Source organism: Anolis carolinensis, chromosome 1 (genome assembly GCF_035594765.1).
Source record: "Anolis carolinensis isolate JA03-04 chromosome 1, rAnoCar3.1.pri, whole genome shotgun sequence".
Taxonomy (NCBI): domain Eukaryota; kingdom Metazoa; phylum Chordata; class Lepidosauria; order Squamata; family Dactyloidae; genus Anolis; species Anolis carolinensis.
In genome coordinates, this window is record NC_085841.1 from 262,979,570 (window position 1) to 262,996,127 (window position 16,558).

Genomic DNA, 16,558 nt, shown 5'->3' on the forward strand with positions numbered 1-16,558 from the left:
GTCTCGAGATGACTGTAGCCTGGATCACTGTAGCCAGGTTGTCCCTAGATAGATAGGGGGCTAGCCGTCTAGCCTGCCGAAGATGAAAAAAGGCAGTTTTGGTAACGGCGGAGACCTGGGCCTGCATCGTCAGTGAAGGGTCCAAGAGGACTCCCAGACTCTTTACTAGTGAAGACGGGCGTAGCACTTCACCATCCAGGGTTGGCAACTGGATATCCCCACTGCCCGGTCGGCCCAGCCATAGGAACTCCGTCTTTGCTGGATTCACCCTCAAACTACTGGAACGCAACCATCCAATAATGGCCTCGAGGCACTGGTGAAAACTGTCGGGTACAGACTCCGGTTGGCCTTCCATCTTTAACACAAGCTGAGTGTCGTCAGCATATTGATAACACTCGAGCCCGAAATCTCGGACCAGCTGAGCAAGTGGTTGCATATAGATGTTAAACAACAGAGGGGAGAGAATGGCCCCCTGAGGAACCCCACAATGTAGATTATGGATTGTTGCTATTTGTTTCACACATGGCTTTCTAAATAGGTTTCCTAAACAGCTGGCACTAATTGTTGGCTTGGACCATCCAGCATCTCTTTTTTTTTTAAATCATTTTTATTCAAGTTTAACATTTGTGTATTAAAAACACAGGGAAATAGCGGGGGGGGGGGGGGGAAGTAAGTCTGTGGTGGGAAAAGGATAGGAAAAAGGAAAAAAATGGGGGGGGGAGAAAAGAGGAGAGGAAGGGTATAGGTAAAGAAATGGGGGGGGTCTAGAGAAGGAGTGGAAGGGGGGCTTATACTTCCATTCTTCTTCTTTGCAATCTTTAACAAAAAAAGTATTTATCAAGTCTCTTTTTATTCTCTGTTTTCTCCCATTTTTCTTCCATCTCCTTCTTTTTCCTTTATTCAAGGGCTTTCTTTCATTTGAACTTTCTTTCTGCTTATTTCAAATTTAGTTCTTTCTACTTCCTTTACATTTTCAAATAATCCATTACAGGTCTCCAGTCTGTAGTTTTGATGTATCCTCCTGTGTTTCTTTTCAATAGTATGTTAACCTATCCATATCCATGATTTCAGTTACTTTATCCAGCCAGTCTTCTTGTGTTGGAATTTTTGCTTGTTTCCATAATTTAGCATACGCCATTCTTGCTGCCGTACTTAAATACACAAATAAAATATCTTTATTTCTATCCCATCCAGCATCTCTTGCCAGCATAGGTAACGATGCAAGTGCATTAGCATTGTAATCCCTAAACACTTACGTAAATTGTCATCCATCCCTCCCCTAGGGAAATGATTGGCAAAATCTTCCAATGCTGTGCCTGACTTCCTAGAGATCTTTGATGATGCATATTAAAAAAAAATTATGAGCACAAGCATGAATTGTCATGGTGAAGCTACAAACAATCATTGCTCAATATATTAGGCTCATGGAGTATATAATTATAAAAAGGCCCATCCCTTTTGGAACAGGAGGAACAAGTTTTAATGAAAACTGAATTAGAAATGAAATGAATGCATATTTTTAAGAAGCATAGATCATGAATTGGGTGGTGTTTATATTTCAAGCAAGAAGTCATTGTTCTGCATGTGACTTGGAGTGACTGCCAATTACTTCATTAAAAGGCCTGATCTGGAAATCAGATTCATCTCCTGTGATTTAGCATACTGAGATATTTTACAAAGATACGGCTACATTGTTCCAAACTGTTTTTGTTTTGTTTTTTGCTTGCAAGCTGAACAAAAATAAAAGGAAATGAAATACAAATAAAGCTCTGCATTCCTCAAGAACAACTCAGCAATTTTCTTCTTGTCCATAATGCAAACAGTTATAAATGTTTTGAATCACTTAAGGGAGGACCTGCATTCTCTTCCTGTTAGCAAGTTATACATGGGGATTGTGAAGTCTTTATTTGGAGAAAATAAGACAAACATGACATACACAATTATTGTCCTCCATTGGCATTATTCTTAACTTTGTTTATACCCTGCCATTCTCTCAGTGAACTCAAGGCAGCTAAGAACTACTTCCCTGTTCAGACTCCATTTGAACAATGTAAATGCAGTAAAAGGGAACCTTTTGGCCATCAATATGTTTTTAAATCACAACTCCTAGTGCACCTTATCATTAGCCGTACCAACAGAATGGAGAAAAACAGTAGATCCAAATATCTGGTCTAAAATTTCCCACACTAGTTGTGAGGCAAGTGCATAGGTATCTGCTATGCTGAACAGAAGCCTCCAGTGGCGCAATGGGTTAAACCCTTGTGCCAGCAGGACTGCTGACTTGAAGGTTGGGCTGCTGACCTGAAGGTTGTTGGTTAGAATCCGGGGAGAGTGCAGATGAGCTCCCTCTGTCAGTTCTAGCTCCCCATGTGGGGACATGAGAGAAGCCTCCCACAAGGATGGTAAAATCATCAAACATCCAGGCAACATCCTTACAGACAGCCAATTCTCACACCAGAAGCAACCTGCAGTTTCTCAAGTTGCTCCTGGCATGAAAAAAAATACTGAACATACACTTGGTGGAAACCTGGCCTTATTATATGACTTTTATAGTTTTATTCAGACATTATCCCTGTTTTTGTTATTTTGTGCTTTCGAGTCATTTCCAACATGGCAACCTGAAGGTAAACCTGTTATGGGTTTTTCCTAGCAATGTGTATTTGGATCAGGTTTACCTTTCTCTGAGGCTGAGAGAGTATGACTTGCCTAATAGGTTTCCATCGTTTAGTGGGGATTTGAACCCTGATCTCCAGTAGTACAAGATTTCAAATTTACAACAATAGTGAAGAAATAAAGAGCGAAAGAGACCCACAATGCATGAGTTTGCCTCCTGTGTTCATGCAGAATCTTGCTTTGAGCCTTGAACACTTTCTGCACTGTCCTGATGTGAGAAGAGCATTGGTCTTCAATGTAGACTGCATGGCTTGATTTTACAACTCCTAGAGACTCTTACTTTACTACCTCATCAGTAAAAAAGGTCTCCCAGTCTTCCCCCAACAATTCTCTAAATGGATTGCAACTATTTGGTCTTTGAACCTGCTAGCAAGCAGCTTCCTGCTCAAGTGAGAGGTCATCCCCGCAGAGCAATGGTTTTTTTTTTGTTTTTTTTTGTTTTTTGTGTGTGTCAGGAGCAACTTGAGTCGCTTCTGGAGTGAGAGAATTGGCCGTCTGCAAGGACGTTGCCCAGGGGACGCCCGGATGTTTGTTTTGTTTTTTTTTTTATGTTTTTACCATCCTTGTGGGAGGCTTCTCTCATGTCCCCGCATGGAGCTGATAGAGGGAGCTCAACCACACTCTCCCCAGGTGGGATTCGAACCTGGCAGAGCAATGGTGACATCTATGGCTTTCCAGAGGTGTGTCTCTCTCCATTATTTCTTCAGGGCTGCCACCTGGTCCGAGCCTTCAACCTTCATTTCACACTATAGACGGGACACAAGATCCCAATGAACATTGCTTTTGGGAGAGCTGATCTTCTGTTATGTGTTGCATGATACTCCTGCCTATGGCTAGCAATTGGCTAGTCTCCCAATTTGTGTGAGCCACAGAGCACAAAGAAGAGGAACACTTTGCTTACCTGTGACTGGTTCTTCAAGTGGTCACATAACCACACCCACCCTCCCCTCATGTCTTGGCTGTCCTAGTCCTTTGGGTTGAAACTTTGGCATCCAGAGAATAGGGCTTTGGCAGGAAGCGTGCTAGACATGCATGAGGGGAATAGGAGGAGTTACCACCAAAATTAATATTAGCATAGTTCTAGAAAGTTCCAAAAGATGCACTCTGCAGCTGTACCGTGTTTCCCCGAAAATAAGACAGTGTCGTAAATTAATTTTTGCTCCCAAAGATGTGCTAGGTCTTATTTTCAGGGGATGTCTTATTTTTCCATGAAGAAGAATTCACATTTATTGTTGAACAAAACAATGAACATTTATTATATACTGTACAGTAGTTGTCATCACAAACCAGCATAACCAAACTGTGAATCCTATCAAGAATTTCTTGTTACAGTAGAGTCTCACTTATCCAACACTCGCTTATCCAACGTTCTGGATTATCCAACGCATTTTTGGAGTCAATGTTTTCAATATATCGTGATATTTTGGTGCTAAATTCATAAATACAGTAATTATTACATAGCATTACTGCGTATTGAACTACTTTTTCTGCCAAATTTGTTGTCTTAACATGATGTTTTGGTGCTTCATTTGTAAAATCATAACCTAATTTGATGTTTAATAGGCTTTTCCTTAATGCCTCCTTATTATCCAACATATTCGCTTATCCAACATTCTGCTGGCCCGTTTATGTTGGATAAGTGAGACTCTACTGTACTTCCATTATTTCCATGTACACCTGGTATGTACATTTACCAATCCTGCATGCTCTGGTGTTCTGTTTGGCAGGCACTGGGCATGCTTCCAAACAAAAACTGCTAGGTCTTACTTTTGGGGAGGCCTTATATTTAGCAATTCAGCAAAACTTCTACTAGGTCTTATTTTTCGGGGATGTCTTATTTTCGGGGAAACAGGGTAGGTAGCCTATTTGTGTGAGTTCACAGATGACCACTTGAAAAACCATAGTTTCAGATAAGCAACTTGCTCTTTGTTTGGTTTTCTGTCCAGCTGCAATTTACCTTGATAACAAAGACACCAAGAATTTTTTTTCTTGGTGTCTTCATTTTTAGACCTGTTCCTGGAGTTATTTGGGACACTGGTTCAGAAAATTGCATTGGATAGATCACATCCACTCTATTTTCTATGGGCGAGAGATAGCGACTGGCAGATGCTATATGTTGTATCTCAAAAGCTATTGCTGATGGGGAAAATTGATGCAATTTTTGGAATCAGCAGATCATCAAAATGTGTGTTGGACGGAGTAATGAAAAAGGGAGATCTACACAATTGGCACAATTTTTCATACAATTTAAACACTTTTAGGAAGCTTAAATACCTTTAAAAATGCTACAAATGTGTAATAGATTCTGTTTTTTTCCCAGTTTCTTCTTGCAAGGCACTTCTCTAAGTCATTAGCTTATGGAATGTGTTAGTGACATTAGTTCTTGGTGTTACATATTGCTTGATAGGATATCCGTCTAGATGTGCTATATTCTCAATAAAATTACATTAGAAACTTTAAAGTAAGATACATATACAATATTTCACACAGTTGAAAGCATCATACTTCACCCTTTTCTATAGGAAGGCTCAGACCCATAGCCAGGATTTTGATTCGAGTGGGAGGGGGGCTGAGTCTGAGTGAGAGAGGATCTACCCTAGCAAACCTTTTGTATTGATATCCCAATACCCCAATGCATATGGGATATATTGAGCATGGTGATCAGATCATGATATGAATAAACACAACAGTTTAAATAATAAATGTAAGGCCTTCTCGCGGACCACCCTGAGAATCTTCCCGGCTACATGCCTGGGAAGGCTGGTTGCTTCCAATTAAAATAATAGTTGTGAGACTAGATTTACCATTTCAGGACAGAATTACCTATCATCTTGAGATCACTCTTTTGGTGCCTGCAGATTCCTACATACAAATGCTAAAGGCCTTCCAGTTGATTGTTAATCCACTCAGACCCTACAATGAAACACTATGGTATATATGCTTTCTAATTGATATTTCAATCATCACTTCGTTACTGAATTAGGTTAATGCATTCTGTGGATGGTTAGAGTATGCACAGTTGAGGAAATCATGGAAATGATCAAACTAGACTATTTCCAGAAAACTGCCAGAGTCTAATAATTCAGTGTTATACCAGAGCATGTTTGTTTCGAAGTCGATCTTGAAGCAAGATCGATTTTTGTTACTGAAAAAAAAGTGTTAATGACTAATCTCAGACACATCCTTCTTCAAAAAGCTAATCATGTTTAGGTTTGTATGTTAATCTTGTTAATTTCTGCATTCTTTTCTTTGTTTTTAAAGCACAGTGCAACCTTTGCCTCTTTATATTCCCTGAAGTGAGCTACTCCACAATGTGTCTACAGCCTTTCTGTCCCAGATAAAGTTAAACTCTATATCTATAGTAGTCGCACAAGTCTTCGTTGCACAAACATAAAGATAAGCTTATCACAAGGAAGAAGTTGTAACTGGAATGGGCCATCATCAAACACCTTGGTAGCAGGAAGTTCAGATTAATTGTATCAAGGAAATGCACTTGGCCAAGGAGACAGCCAGCATGGTGTCAGGGTTTGCACATTGGACAATGACATTGGAAGAATCCCTGTATGGCCATGCAAGCCCACTGGGTAACTTGGGCAAGTCATAGTCTCTCAGCTTCAGAGGAAGGCACAAGCAACCTCTCCCCTTGCCAAGGAAACCCCATGATAGGTTCACGGTTGGGTTTCTAAAAGGTGGAAACAATTTAAAGGCACATAAAACAACTTTTCTGAGGAAGAAAATTCCTTTTGAATGCTGTTGTTATTACAGTATTTATTTATACCGCCGCTTTCTCCAAGTTTAGGACTGCAAGATTTAAAATAAACATAGTTACAAATTAATCTTGAAGGCAAGGGTAGGTAAAGTGCCACAAAGTAGGCCCCTATGTGCATTCTGTGAGCTACTCTAATATCTCAAACTTACCAGATCCCATAATTTGTGGGCAATCTTTGAGTCCCAAACCATGCCAACTCTACTAAAATCACATTAAAAAAATAACATCCCTTGTCCCCAAAATTGTCCCAAAACAGACCAAAAATAAAAAGGGGGAAATCCCTGAATACAAGTCAATATGGTAGCTGGAAGTGACACTTTTCCACTTTGACCAGGCTGAATGGACACAAAAAAGAAAAACAGGCTTTGCTTTGTTTGCAGTTGCCCATCCCTGCTTTTCCAACAACTCCGCAACATCCCTCAATAATATTGCCATTATGGCAGACGCCGTATCCCAACTGAAGACTATATGCTTTGGATTAAAAGCACTCTCACACATGCGGGGGAAGCTTACTCACTACTTTGAGAAGATGCTGCAAATCAGGAGTATAAATAACTTTATGAGCCACTAGTTTCATTCAATATGAGATAGCCATTTGTGTTCTACAGAGTGTGGAAAGAGTAACCTATTTTCCTGAGACTTCTACTTTGTGAACACTGCTTTTGTATTGTTGGATTTTGCATTCAAACACTTAAAGAGCAGAATGCTAAGACTACAATCTCATAGTAGTTTTCACAGAGCTAAGTACCATTGCACTTAGCTGAACTTGCATTTCGATAAATATTCATAGGACTGGGCTAATTTTTTCTATTTGGGAACTGCTTGCCTCATAGTCTGGGTCCAAGCCAAGCCAAAGGCTGAAATCAAAGGAAACATTGCCCCTCATTTCATATCAATGAATATAATAACCCTATTTGTCTAAATCAGTGGTTCTCAAACTGGGGTCCTCAGACATTTTTGGCCTACAACTCCCAGAAATCCCAGCCAGTTTACTAGCTGTTAGGATTTCTGGGAGTTGAAGGACAAAAACTTTTGGAGACCCCAGGTTGAGAACCATTGGTTTAAATACCTTCATTTTCTTGATTTCTCAAACTGGCTCCTTCTTTCCCTCCCAAGACACACACAAAAAACTATTCTCTCCAAGTTATTGATCCAAAGCAGGATGGCTCAACTATGTGATGTGCTCAGCTAACATCTGAATGAGAGGAGTTTCAAATCTCTCCCTATTGCTGAATTTTGGTCGTCTTTGAATCCACTTCTCTGTACTTCTAGTTTGAAAGATGCTTTGAGTCGCATCCCACAAATCTGAAGCAAAATTTCCACCTTTACGATGCCAGGACAGGGTGGGCACCGCTTGTACTGGCAGGATGAACACGGCGCCAGACAGAGAGGCCTCACATGCCAGCCGCCGTTCTCTGTGGGGTGGCTTCTGCTTGACAAAGGTGGACTTGTTTCCTTACCAAGAGAAGCTAGGTTGGTCATTTCCCCACCCTGCCCTGTGAGCGGGGAAACAGAACACATCCAAACTCAAGCCAAAGCTCTCTCTCCTGGCTCCTGGGATCTAAAAATTCTCAGGGAGGAAGCCGAGCAATGAATAAAGCCCATCCTGCAACCTCCACAGGCAGTGGCTTGTTCTGGTTTCACAGTGTTGCACCAGGTGTCAGCAGAGATACTAGGCTCACAGACGCCCAGGCTTCTGGTTATACAGTAACCTGTGGCATTGGCTGCGGCTCCACCTCTCCCTCTGCCTACTCCTCCTCTTACTGAGCACAGAAAGCCCTTCCACCTGCTCTCAGAGAAGCCTGAAAGTCTGATCGGGAAGGAAAAGGGGACAGAGAAGAAGAAGCAGGAGGCAACCCCAATTGAGATTGTGGTTCTCTCTCCAGCCTTAGAATTCTCTGAGGAGGAAAAGGAGGAGGCCGGTGAACATCAGTCATCCTTCTCCCACTTTTGCTGAATAGAGCAGAGGAGAAAGCCTAGGGAAAGTTGAGAATGGCAGAAAACCTGGAGTAAACAGAGGGAGCTGCAAAGTGGAAAACAAACTTCAGAAGCTGGCAGATTCCAGCGGACTCTTCTGAGCAAAAGGTGAGCCTTACATTTCTGTGTTTGACATTGTTCCTCCCGGAGTTTGCCATAAAGCCACAGCACAACATTTTGCATAGTTAAGGAAGTGTGTGTGTATTTGGAAAAAGGGAGCGCAGTGCAGCTCTGAAAGAAGTTAAATATAGAAATAAGGGGGAAAGGGCAGAATTTTCTCAGCGTCAGTTGAATGGCACAACACATCCCTACCCCCAAACGAAAGATCCCATAGGCCCCAGGAAATGCCTCCTTGAGCAGGGAGTTATATAACTGAGTCTGAGTGTCTTATTTTCTAAAAAAAAAAGATGTCTCAAGTTGTCTTGAATTATGTTAGATCCAAAAGAGGTAGAGATGTGCGTGTGTGCATGTTTGTGTGTGAGAGAGAGCAAACAAGCAAGCACTGATACAGATGTTCTTTGCTTTTCTACCAGCTTTGTGAAATGAACTTCAGCTTTCAGTATTCATGGAAAAACTTTTGTTTTTACTCTTAACTTACTGAAACCCTGTTCTGAAAAGTAAATCCAGCAATGTGCCGGTGTTCTGTGTTTGCACAGATGCACGATGGCTGATAGAAAATAATGTTAATTATTAAAACAATACTTCTGAAGGTTGTGTGAGAGAAAAGCTTTCTGAAAAATTGCTTGCTATTAAACCACATGAACAAATCAATGTGTTGTGGGACAAAGGGAGCAATTGGATATAATTGGCCCTTGCCTTTAATTAGTAAAAAATTGATGTCATGTTGAACAGCAGGATTGTTCATTGTCACTAAAGATTGTCCTGGAAGTGTAAAGAGACAGGCGACAGCATTCTTTTCTCACTCAGACATTCCAAGTTATTTTGAAAGATTTCACTGTGGGACATTTTTTTTATTTTACATTTAATACTCTAGAACTTGTTCTGAGTTCAAAATGCATTTACGTAGTATTATCTGTGAATCATATGCTTATAAAAATGTTGGCCTTTGCCCTTCAAACTCGTTGCACATATATATTATGTGAAAGGCACAACTTATCCATGGGAACACCATTCAAAAATGACACCAATCAGTGGTACACCTAGATAATTTTAGATGCCTTAGCCAGCCCTGTATATTATTTCAAAATTGTTTACTTTACATTTTATTGAAAAACAAACAATTGCAGAACAATATATTTTACAGTGCCTTGCCCCATGACTACATCAATACAAATAGATAACAATCATCATCCCTGAAATCAAATTAAAACTTTTGTAGTTCATTTAAAACTAATAATAACCAAGCACAAAAACAAACTGCATGTGTTCTTTCAGTTGGGAAGTACACAATTAAAATTTCTCCACCCGCATCCTCGATTTTATGCTTTACAACCCCCATCCTGACATGTTTGAACAGAAAACAAACAAGGCAGTTCATCCAGACCTAGAAAAAGAAAAAGGGGACAAACCTTTGAGCATGTAATGTTTACATTTTAGACTCACTTAAATGCTGAAAATGTAATGACACCGAGGATAGAAATTGTTATTTTCTCAATACCTTTATTTGGGAGGAAACACCATTGCTAAAAGGAAAGAATGAAGTATTTGAGTAAACAACCCAAAAGGGGTCAATATTATGCCCATCTGGCTGCCCTTCAACAACTATCTATTCTGGTTTATTTGTTTAAATGTGTGGTGGTGAGCAGCATCAGCTGATGTCCCCAGCATACCTGACCCAATCCAAGTGGAAATGCCAGGCCTATTTGCCCCCTGTATTTGTTTATTGTTGTACTCTCGAATCAATTCTCTCTCCCTCCCAACCCCCAACACAAATGCAGGGCAAAACTGTTTTAAAAACTGGATCCAATATTACAGTGTAATGCTATATATTCAAGATCACAAATGTCTTTTGAACCACTTGATCTGAACTGTCCAAATATCTGGAATGTCTGAATTTTCTGCATGCCAACCATATAGCTTAAAGCCAATATACAACCATGTAAAGAAGATGAAACTTTTTATAGAAACTTCCAGTTCCTATATGTTATGAATAGTTGGAGGAATGAGATTCTTTTGTATTAATATGATCTAGTTCTTTAATTGTCTAGAGGAAAAGATGGTCCAGTTTAAAAGTCCCAGTTGATTAGTCTTTTTTTAGTTTAAAGAGAGCTGTTACGAAAGAGGAGGCTGTGATATATTGACATTGTTATGATAAGGAAGCAAGAAATGTCAGGGACATCTGTGGTCCCTTTTTATGGGAAAGCATGCAGTGGTCCTATAGTTTCCCTATGGCTTCTTCCTACATTAATCTGCTCATATTTGGAAGACTGAGAGACACAGGTGAGGCCAGGTTTGCAGTGCTTTCCCAACCCATTACAGTTAGCACCAGGGCTGTAGCCAGAAAAAAAATTCGGGAGGGGGTTTTGAAAATTTCGGGGGGGGGGGGTTGAACCCCTAGCACATACCCCTCCCCGCTACAAACCTGTCAATATCTGCTTGAGATAGTGCCTGGAGGGACTCTTAATGTTTTGCATCTCATAGACTTAGACTGGGGATTTGGTTAACCAGTTAAAAATCATGAGATTTTTTTTATAACTTGAAAAATTTCGGGGGGGGGGGGGGGGTTGAACCCCTAACCCCCCCCCCCTCGCTACAGGCCTGGTTAGCACAGTTGAGGAGGAGGACAATGCCTGGCCCCCAAAAACCCCGCAGCGGAATAAGACGTATGCCTCAGAACCCAACTCAGTAAAAATTTGGGACATAAATCCAACAAACAAACAAGACTGAGCTCCCAAGACCCTGTTTTTTCTGTAACTTCAGTAACACAATAGATCTCTCAGAGAGAAGACGATAGCCATCTAGATTGGGAGGTAGGCTTCCTTCTTATTTGACAATTTATTTCTTATTTATATATCTCTGTATGAATCAACTTGTTCAAGATTCAAGGTGGTTTCTGCATCTAGAAAATGTTTTACATTGTAGGGATATGTATAAACTCTAAAAATAGGGTTATACTAGTCAAGAAAATCATGAGATAGGTTTGCCTTAGGCTCACTATAGGATGGAGACAACTTAAAGGCACACAACAATAATCAATACCTACTAATAAACATAATTATGTCATGGAACCATCATGCCACCCTAAATACACCCAGCCTCATCTGATTTGGGAACCTATGTTGCCTAATTAATGCTTGCATGGGAAATGGTAGGTAATGCCAGATTATTCAAGTAAGGCTAGGAAATTCCTGCCCAAAATTGTGGAAAGTAATTTATGTTGGTCAGAGTAGATAATACTAGCCTACATAGGGTGGGCAATTGCAGCAGTTCTGGGGGGAAATATTAGGCCACTCCGACTCTAGAAAGAGTCCATGTAGCCAATTGAAAATGCCAATGAACCAATAAACCAATGGAAAGTGGCCAGGGTTGCATTTCAGGTTTTGGAAAGTTGAAGTTTAAATATTGAACAATGCAAGGAGTCCCTTAAATCGTTGAAAAGGTGGTGGTGACTCCCAGAACCTTCCACTGTTCAGAGGCCAGAAATGCAACATCCAAGGAGCCTGTAATGACTTAAGGAACACAAAAGCAGGGAGCTGGTTGTGACTCCATATTTTGCCCACCCCCAGCAGCTTCCTATTAAATTAAGGGCAGTGCTGAATATTGATACTCCTATTATGTTGAGCAGTTTTTCATTATCAGGAGCTCCAACTTGATACCAAGAGGATGACACATGTTTGGATAATGGGTGTGAGTTTCCAAATCAGGATCCAGGATCATAAAATGATGAAAGTAGTCTACTGGACAGACTGCTGGGCTCAGGCAGCATGGATATAAATCCTTCCTAGATGGAATCATGGTTTGTTAACCTCAATACTTTCCATGCAAAATTTAAAATGTTAGTGACCTCCAAAGGATTTCTGCACTAAATGAGGTTAGCGAAATAAAGCTGTCCTCCTTCTTTTCCCATCCCTTTGCAATGGACATCCACATAGGACATTCTCAGTGCTAGGTTAGCACCCCAGTGTAATGTTTCACAGGTTTTGAAACAGAAATACTGCAGACCACCCGCCTTCCTTCCCTGTGTGTTCATGTGCAAAATGAATTGCTTTGAGAAAGTGGTTGCAGCAAAGTTCAATTAAGCTTACTTCTAAATTAGTGTTTTGAACTTCAGCTCCTGTAAACCTGGATCATCAATCAAGCCACCTGTTCTTCTGGGAGTTGAAACACCTGGAGTACTATAGTTTGAGAATCACTATTCTAAATCAACATAGTCGAGGATGGAGCTTTAAGTCTCCAAATTTAATTTCACTGGGCAATGCCCAACCTCTGGTCCAGGCAATTTCATTATGAGATCTTATCAGATAATGGAAATGGTCAGTTACACAACTCCGCTGCTTCTTAAGTTGGCTGTGATACAGAACATGCTTAACACGTGGAGAAAGGAGAGAACTCCCTACCATACCACCCATCTTCACATGCCATTCACCTTCCCTAGTGCTATTATTCCACTTTAACTGCAATGGTTGCATCTATGGCTTGTACTTTAGTCAGGCCCAAGAATACACTGGTTGAGAATTGTGATTTGTCCTCCCTTAATTGCAAATGGCAGGATTTCATAAGATGTTGCCCTGTCAATTAAAGTGGAATAATAATACTATAAAAACATACGGTAGCATAATTTTACTATGCCACCTTAGTCTTTCTATCCATGCTAGCAAAAAAATAATAATAATGCTCCTCCTCTGTTCTTTCCAGAATATATGTCATATGAGAAGAAAAACAGGTGAAAAGAGTGGAGGGGAAACACAGGTTGATCACAACTGGATGATGATATTTTGTGGTACATCTGCAAAATTCACACACAAGGTGTGGCAACTGCATGCCTAGAAATACCCTTTGGGCTCTTTGAAGCTGTCAGATTTCAGACAAGTCATAGCAACGCTAGAGAACAGTTGTGCTTAGAAGATAATGAGGAGAATTCAAAGTATAGTAATAAAAATGAAAGTAATATTGAGATGGATTCACTACCACACAGTCACCCTCCCTGGTGTACTCAGCTAATGTTTATGGTTGGGAAACATGGTTGTGAGACCATAATACCTGCTGTTGTTTTGCACCCCAGAATATTTGCACAAATACCAAAACTATAAGCCAGCTTTGTGGCAAAAGCTTGGAAGCTATTGCCAGCACTTGCAATCTTATCTTTAGTCTTGCAGTTTTTGATTATCATGCGGAAAGGTGTCCGACTTCATCCAAAAGTTATTATCCTTGAAGGCTGGGAGGAAAGCTACTCCCACAGCAAACAACAAATGGGCTTTATTAATTTCATGAATGACAACAGGAGTCATGATTAACAAGTATCTTAATGTGTGCAAGTTGAGGCATGTGTAAGACTTCAGGTGTGCCCAGCTGTTCTTCTTCTGGAAAACACTGACTAAATTAGAAAAATTGCCAGGTTCAAAACAGAACAGCTCTGAATATAAGCCACTGGAAACAGACACTGTAGGTTCAAGAAAACCGCATTTTTTGAGGCTTGCCTCAATTATTTTGTCAACCCAGAAAGTAAAGAGACAGGAACAACTGAGGAACAATTGAGGAAGGAAGATATCAAGACATCTTGCTTCAAACACAAATATCTCTGAATTCAATTTCCATTGGTCTAAATTCCTTGAAATACTCACACATAGTGGGCTTGACCCATTTTCCTTTTCTTTCCACTCTGATTTGTTATCATTTTGGATGTGTGAAACATTTTTCACATTATCTTGATATATAGAAGCTGTGGAGCCTTTAATTAACTCAGTCAATATCACAATTTTTATTTGTATGAATGACTTTATTGTTGAATGATTTGAGCTTTTGTCCTGTGTTTATGTGTTTAAAATATTGTTTGTTTTATCTGTGCATTGCATTTTAATCTCCATTGTACCCCCTCTTCAAGCCTTAGTGAGAGAGATGGGAATTATTAATAATAATAATAATAATAATAATAATAAAGCTGATTCAGCATTTTACAATGACATTTTGTGGCTAGCTTGAACATTGCTCTTTAACCGGAACTTGTGAAAATTATGGTACTTTTTCAGACTACAGTTCTTAAAATTATTTAGATTATAGTTAAGGGAAAAAAAAGAATACCCTTTCCAAGCTCTGTTTCTAATATGGTGTACAGAGCTGGAGTTAGAAGTTTAAAATAATAAATAAATAAGCTCATGTACATGCAAAAGCCTTTGTGTGCACATAAGAAAGTCTGTGCCTGGCTTTGGAAGTTTGATATGGAGCGATTAGCAGGCAGGAATTATTAGCTCCACAGCATAAACATTTTCCTCTGCAAATCTCAAATCTCTTTTAGTGACTCAGGATATGATCAGCCAATTGATAATTATAGTTTCTTTAATCAATAATAATAATCAAAAGGATCCTCTGAGAAGCCAGATTCTGTGGTCAGACAGAGTAAAGAAACCAAAACAGTGACTGTCCAATCCTGGCATTCAAAACTAGAGCACTGAGCCAAAGACTGCAGACAGGCAAGGATTCAACTAAAAGACAAGCTAGTGAATCAGGGATCATTCAGATTTATAGGTTGTTCTTCTAGTGCAGAAGAGGAGATGCTATGAGGAATACTGTGAGTGATTGGATAAGCACCTGCAAGATTGCATGAGTAACTTTTTTTTGCTATCAAGGACAAGGCAATGCTACTTCCTTTCTCAAATTCATGCCCTTGGCTGGCTTCTGAGAGGATCCTTTTAACTTTCAATTTTTGGATACAATTTTTGGTCTAATGATCCAGTTTTGATTTTTGTTTTGTGACAAAACATCACAAGAGAAATGATGCATTCTGTATGTTGCAGAATGTTAGAGGGGATTATTGTAGCTTTCACATGTGGTAAATAAGGCAAGGTCAAAGGTTGCTGCAACAAAAGAGCAGAAAACTGTGGTTGGAACTGATCAATCTTCAAAAAAATGCAAAAATGCAGCCATCTAACTGTGATTTTATCTATGCATTGATAAAAGCATGATGATGTCTCTTGGATGAGCTGAAGGGATGGAGAGCACTGTACCACCCTTATGTACAAGAGAGGCATTGCTAACCATGGTTTAGGACCGAAATCCTAAGAAATGTCACAATGCCAGTAGAAGTTTCCTTCTGTAGTCAATTGATAACACATGCCAACCTCTTGTCTCCCAGATGTTGTTGAATTGTAACTCGCTTTAAGCCAACCAGCACAGCCAATGGTGAGAGAATCCTAAGAACTGCTGTCCAACAATACCTTTGCTTCCAGTTCCAGGGAACCTCCATAAGTTGACAAACAATACATTAGTCAGACTGCCTTGGACTGATGAAAATGTGAACTAGCTGACATTTGGAGCACCATAAATCCCCCAACCTTGCTATGGGTGTTGTTGGCTAAAGCTAATTTTCATGGTCCCCTAAATTATTTGCAAGATGGAAAGGATGGAGCTGGGTTTGCAACACAAGATCTGTCAGGTGTCATGTCTTGAGAGTTCTTGACAAATAGGCTGGGCTTAAAGAAACAAGACCAGCATGGAAGACCCCTGAACTTTATGGCACTCGACATGCAGTTTGTACATTGGCCAATCAAGGGAACAGCAAAAGCTGATTGTCTATAATAGGTTCTTGTGTTAAGAGTGAATCAATATTGCAGGAGAAATGATGAAGGATACTTTAAGAGATGTTTGGTTATGATTTAAGCCCAACTTTGACTGAAAGTTACTATTAGAACTGTGTGGTTAAGTAAAGGATGAAAAATAACCTTTATCTGAAAGCACTTCAGAAAAAGGCCACTTTGCATGGTCACCTTTGTAGGGAAGTAAGTTATGGTGAAAAGCAACTCTTGTCTATTGTAATGTTTGGCTTTTAGTATTTTGAAACTTACATGAAAGGAAGAAAAGTAGCAATCTTGTGAAACTCATTGATGGTCGAGGAAGTGAAAGAGGCAATGTTTAAGGAATACCTTCACACATATACAGTTGTCACTCCAGGTTTGCAGGTTTAACCCTCACAGGTTTTATTATTAATTGATTATTTTTAATAGGGATTATCTTTAATAGGGATTA

The 16,558-nt window shown here is 39.9% G+C and overlaps 1 protein-coding gene across 1 annotated transcript in view; it reads left to right on the forward strand.

Moving 5' to 3' along the window:
• Positions 1 to 8,451: 8,451 nt before the first annotated feature.
• The window catches only part of eps8l2 (EPS8 signaling adaptor L2), a 141,337-nt gene continuing 133,230 nt past the window's right edge, over positions 8,452 to 16,558 (forward strand). Inside the window, exon 1 of the mRNA XM_008108264.3 lies at positions 8,452 to 8,527. The gene's annotated coding sequence lies outside the window, so the exon portion shown is untranslated. The remainder of the gene's footprint in view (positions 8,528 to 16,558) is intronic.